This window comes from Aythya fuligula, chromosome 13, assembly GCF_009819795.1.
Source record: "Aythya fuligula isolate bAytFul2 chromosome 13, bAytFul2.pri, whole genome shotgun sequence".
In the NCBI taxonomy this organism is placed as follows: Eukaryota; Metazoa; Chordata; class Aves; order Anseriformes; family Anatidae; genus Aythya; species Aythya fuligula.
Genome location: NC_045571.1, coordinates 13,552,254 through 13,558,256, shown reverse-complemented (window position 1 = coordinate 13,558,256; position 6,003 = coordinate 13,552,254).

Below are 6,003 nucleotides of genomic sequence, written 5' to 3'. Positions count from 1 at the left end.
TTAATAAATAATGGTTTGTCTCTGAGTGGTTTCCTGATTTCTAAATTATTTTATCCTCTCTAACCGTCCAGGAATACCTCAGAGCTCAGGCCTGGCAAATCATGGCCTGCATGAATGTTGGCTGTATGTAACTTTTTTAAAAGACTTACTAAAACCTTGCTTGGTAACCATGATACCCCAACAGTGGGGTACCTGGAGACAACAACTCAGCATTTAGCATATGGAGACACTTGCACTTGAAGTAGCGTCCTTTGAGTTAGATCTTCAGGTCACCCACTGTCCATTCATCAATCCCTCTGTGACCCCATTTTTTCTCCTAGCTTTGCCATTGCTGCTGGGTGACTCAGAAGGAATCAGCAGAATTTATCTGCGCATTTTTTTTTTCACAAGACAAGCCTCCTAAAAAAGCAAAGAGCACAATGATTTTTCAGCAAATTAACAACTGAGATTTGTTTGTGCAGACAAAATGAGCAAAAATGGAGAACTCAAGGAATATCAAACTGTGATCCTGAGATAAGCACCGACATTTTTAATCAAGTGAAAAATCAGAAAGGAATATTTTACTAGATGTTACATAGTGTTTATCAAAATATGAATTTAGTGTGCAAGTGTTCTGTCTTCATCACGGCCACAGAGAAATCTCTCCACTTTTACTTGTAATTGAAACTGTGCAACGTTATTTTTCTGGCCTTATGGTTCAAATGGGAGAGGAAGCCAGGTGTACCAAAATGACATTTGCCTCGCAAAAGCAAAGCAGGACAAAGGGCAGGGACAAGATCTGTTAGGAAACCCAGATTGTTTCCTTCGCTATGCAGTGAGCATTCCTGAGAGGTGCTTTTTCTTTGTGCCAGTAACAAGGCAAATTCCTGTTCCCTTCATTCATTAGCCCTTGTATCAATAGTCTTTTCCAGAAATCTGTGGAACCCAACAGCTTCTATGTGACACTCTGTCAAATTACTATGACCGATGGCAGCCACATTACTCTGCCAGTTTAACTGGAATTAGATGTTACAGGGATCTCGGGGAGCACGGGGTGGACAAATGTCCACATTACAATGTGCTTGTGCAGCAAACTCTGAGGATCACACAGGTGTAAATGGCCTTCTGGGAGAAGGGCTATACGTGGGAACCACGCTTGCTAAAGTCAAGCAGCTTCGTTTAGCCAACAGTTTGTACTGTACCTTCAACTTCAGTCAGAACGGAAGGCTGGCTGACACCAAACACAGGTGGTTGGTGCTGGCAGGAGGTCTTGCCGTCAGGAACACAGAAGTGGGGCAGAGACATGGGATTCCCCACTTTGCTTAGTTGCTTTTGAAGGAATGAACAGGTTAATCTGCTTTCATTAGGCACCTGAGTGCAAGACGTACCTGCATCCCTCCAGAAATGTTTCTAAATGGCTGCAGAGGACTCAGCTGTGTCACTAGAGGCTCCCTAGCTGTGAGCCGGACAGGATTGTTTTTTAAAAAATCTGTAACCTGTTGATATCAGCATGGGTAAATGGGCTTACCTGGCTGTAACGTGAGGACAAACTCAAAAGATGATGAGAGGAGGTGGTACGGCTATCTGAGCAACAGGGGAGAACTGAGGAAGACCAGCAAAAGGCTCCAAGGCAGCAATCTGATCAGAGAACTCGCTGACGGAGGCTGTATTTGCTGAGGCTTGCAGATCCAGCTGGCACCGTCTCAGCACAGACCGGGCATCAGGTGGCAGAGCTCACATGCCAAGGCTGCTGCCTCCCATGCAGACTGTGGCAGCTGTTCAAGTATCTCAGAAATCTTTTCTGGGCAGATTATAAGGAAAGCGGAGACACGAAGCGCACACCAGGCTGGGAGGGAACTGCCCATCAGGACTCCCCTCCCCTTTGCAGGTCCTCTCGAGTTGTATGGCACAAGCTGGCAAAATAGTCATTCAGATCCTCAAACAGTAAGAGCTGTTCTAGGAATAACACCAGACCCTGGATCTGAATTTGGGTTAAATGTGCAAGACTGAAATGGGCAGTAAGGGCAAAGTCAGATACTTCAGTGGAAAAGGTGCCTTAAGAACTCAGTTTACACTTAAAAAGGGAAATAAGTCCATTTTTATGATCTCAAGATAAACAACCTGGCAGTAGGGAGTCAGAATTCCTATGTATTATCTATCACCCATCCAGGATCCCACTTTACCTGGTGGAAAATACTTTCAGAAATCTGTCCTTAAAAATCCCTATGAGACAAGGATGGGAAGTGGATGGGAAGTGCTCTGAAAAGGACTGCCAAGCCCCATTCTAAGGGGAGAAATAGCCTTTCTTCTGGGACAGAGAAAATAGGACCTCCTCTGAACCTTCCTCTAAAGAGAGGGCTAAAAACTTGATGGTCCTGGTAAAAAGAAATAATCTTGAAGCTTTTTCAAGCTACCTGGCTCCAGACACTAATCATATTTAGCAAACAGTACGTTTTAATTAACAGCACAAGTTAATTGCAAACAGAGCACCTGTACCTCTAACTGCAGAAATCTAAGATGCCATGAAGTACTGAGCAGGGATGGCAGTTTTGCCAAAACTCTGCTCTTAATTTTATCTATTAACTGAAAGCCTTTCCTCAAAATGTACGTCTGTAATATCTGATGGGCTAACACAAGTCTTACACAGTGATACCATCAAGTTTTTAAATCCACCAAGGTTTATCTAAATCTCAGGTTGTTTGGTTTACTTGGAGTCTGGAAAAGTTTACCAGAATTCAGTTCCCTTTTGATGTAAATATTGCTTGACAGTATCAGAAAGGCTTTCCAAAGGGAAGTGAGACACACTACAGCTCCTGTCTCTTTGAACCCCTTCCAGGCACATCTTAAATTACAAACTTACAGACCAACTAGTGTGGTCATACTACTGATGAGTTTAAAAAGAATGTGAAGTACAATGATGCTGATCTTCTGTTTAATTGCCACACAAATCAGATAATTGGATACAGAAGACTCAAATATAAGCTGAGTATTAGACAATAAAAAAAGGGAGAAAAAACACCTGTGCAAAATTACTGTGTTTTCAGTGATTTATGTGACATAGCTGAAAATCATCGGAGGGATTTAACTACTATTTTGGAAAATATTCTTGATGCAAATGAGAAATCATGATCATTTAGATAAAAGCTTCACGTTTTCCTTTATCAACAGCCTTTGAAAGAAGTAACAATGAAGTTTGGTATTCAAACTGAAACCTCCATTTTCATAGTCAAAACATATGGCAGGACATGATGTGATTTATTTTAGGGCAAAATGATGTCACAAATCACTGGAAAATATGGCAAAACCCAAGAAACTTGTAGGCATCAAGACCTGAATGAATCACTTCTATTATTCAGCCCAACTGTCCAGGGAGTCTTGTGTAAAAAGTTCATTCTTTTCAAGCTAGTCTAAATTAAGGAACTGACTTTCTCATTTCATACTCTCATGTCAGGATTTAAGGATGTTTAGTTAGCAGCAATTTGGAGAGTTTAAAAACTTTATGCAACCTAGCTACTGCAGTTCCTACTCCACAGGAAAGCCACAGGAAAACTTTTTGGACATATCACCCGAGTATTTCAACTTTAGATTAAAGGCCTCCTCCCTGCCTTGAACTTGGCAGACTTCAGGGATTGCCAATGGTGTAACTCAGACATTTGAAGTTAAATTGAGTAAGCTACCTGCACTCTGGAAGAAACTAAAATTGATACACTGTAGGGATTATCAAGACTATGAGCACTGCTGGCTGCATTTAACTTTAGCGACTTTTTGTTTTGTTTTGGAGGTATCTAGGCTCAAAACTATAGGGCAGCTGCATGGCTGCATGCCAGAAGGAAGCTCTCACAGTGAAGCTGTTTGCAATGCATTGACCTATTTTTAGTATATGCTTCAGGAGTGAGTTTCCTCCCTCTGCCCCAAGCCTCTGTAACACCCTCCACTGGCAGGCAGGAACTTGGCTGCAGTCTGCGCAGGAGCACGTATTTTCTTTGGGTACCGGGGTGAAAAAAGGGTATTGCATGTGTGCCAAGTGATGTGCCAAGTAAAGTATCCAGGGAATAAAAGGCAGGGCAGCACCAGCCCTGGTTGGTTTCTTCTCGTCCAGACTGTCGTTTTAGAACCAACGCAAGCACGCAGAGAACTCTGTCTAAACAAAACAGAAGATCATCTCTAGCAAAAGTTCAGATGAAGGTTTAAGATTGCTGCCCTAATTCTGTAAAGACTGGGTAACAGTTCAGTCACCCCAAACTCTGTATCATCACAGAGCACATGTGCACACAGTGAAGAAAAATCAGTAAGTTGTGTGCAATAATCCCACACATTTGTATGAAGTACACTTCGTGCACTAAAAACATGTGTTGAAGTTTTTGGTCATATTCAATCAGGAATTTGGGAGTAATGAAGTAGTCCCGAAAATCTGAAACAGAAGAGTGGATAATGCCATTTGCTGGGTGGTGACGGAAAGTTCATAACCACGCAGACCTGTGCCACTCCACAAGAGCATGTTATTACTACCACAAGTGCTATTTTAAGTGAAAAGATGAAAAAGGAAATGCATGGCTCTGAGCCTTAAGGTCAAGCACAGGACCTCTGCCAGTACAGAGTTTTACTTCAAAAAAGTGGTTCTGACTCCTTGCAGAAGGCTTTAGAGTGGAGGAGAGGAAAAAAAAAAGCTGGTAGGGATTTCCATTAGCCTTATCCCCAGCACCTCCAACCTACAACTGCACCAGCCCCAAAAGATGCCTACAAATATTCCCTTTAAAATCTAATTCCAGAGATTCCAGGATCTCTCCAGGAAGTGCATGCTACAGCTTAATTCTTCCTACTGCCAAGGACAATTACGCACTCTGATGTCTACGCTAAAGGCTTCCTGCAGCAACTTAAACCTATTTTTCTTGTCCTACCTGCAATGGTAAGAACTGTTTCTTTCTTCTCTGTGGCTCTCTTACAGATTTGAAAAACACTTTTCTCTCATCACCTTAAAACAAGGCTCATTTTTAATCCTGTCATCCCTCTTAGTGCTTTTCTCTGGATTATTTCCACTTTCTTCACATTTTCCATGGAGTGCAGTGCCTACAACAGCTGGATACCGTTTTCCCAGAAAGGTGTTCTACTATTAACTAAGGAAGAAGGACCAAGACATGCATCTTACAGACTACATTCCTGTTCATACATTCCACAACAATGTTTGTGTTTTTTTTTTCCCAGCATATCGTTGAATCATATTCAGCTGATGAGTGGCTACAACCCTAAGAGTACTCTTCTGTACCACTGCTACTCTAGTAGCCTGTCCTCTCCCATTCTCTTTGTTCAGCTGATTATTACTTTGGAAGTGCAAAAATTTACATACGTAAAATCAATTTTTGGATTTACTGAATCTGACGTTAACTCTTTTGAACTTATCAAGTTCATTTTGAATTGTAATTGTATTTTACAATCCAGTAGTTAGCTCACGTTATAGGTCTTCCCTACATTTTAACCAGCATATCCCATTCAAGTCACTAATGGAAATAGCAAATAATACCTAGTCAGAGCAGAAGCATAGAGAATGCCATTCAGTATAACCTCGCAGTCTGTCTGTGAATGATTCACAGCTCTGAATAGGGTTTTCCAAGCACGTTTTGTTTTCCAAACAAGTTTTCAAAACCTCTATTTTTAAATTGGTCTCGGACCACATTCCCATGTTTTCTTATGAAAAGTCATGAAAGTAAAGCTCTGTTCACTGCTTCTCCTCTGCTCAAAAAGTTTATCTGGGTGTAGAAGGAGCAACATTAGTCTGACACAATTTGATCTTCCTTTTATAGGCTCACAAACAGTTTCTCTGTTCCATTAGTTTTCCAGTTTAAATTACTGGCCCAGAACAGAAAGGTGGAAACAGAGACACAAGCTGAGACTTTAGACTTTACAGCATCCTTCTTTTGTCTCTAAGGCTTGAAAGTCATTTACCATATGTGGTAGATGATCTAGGCACAAAGGTAACTTCTCTTGTTTTGCCTGTGCTGCAAGTCTCTTACATATGGTAGATTAAGT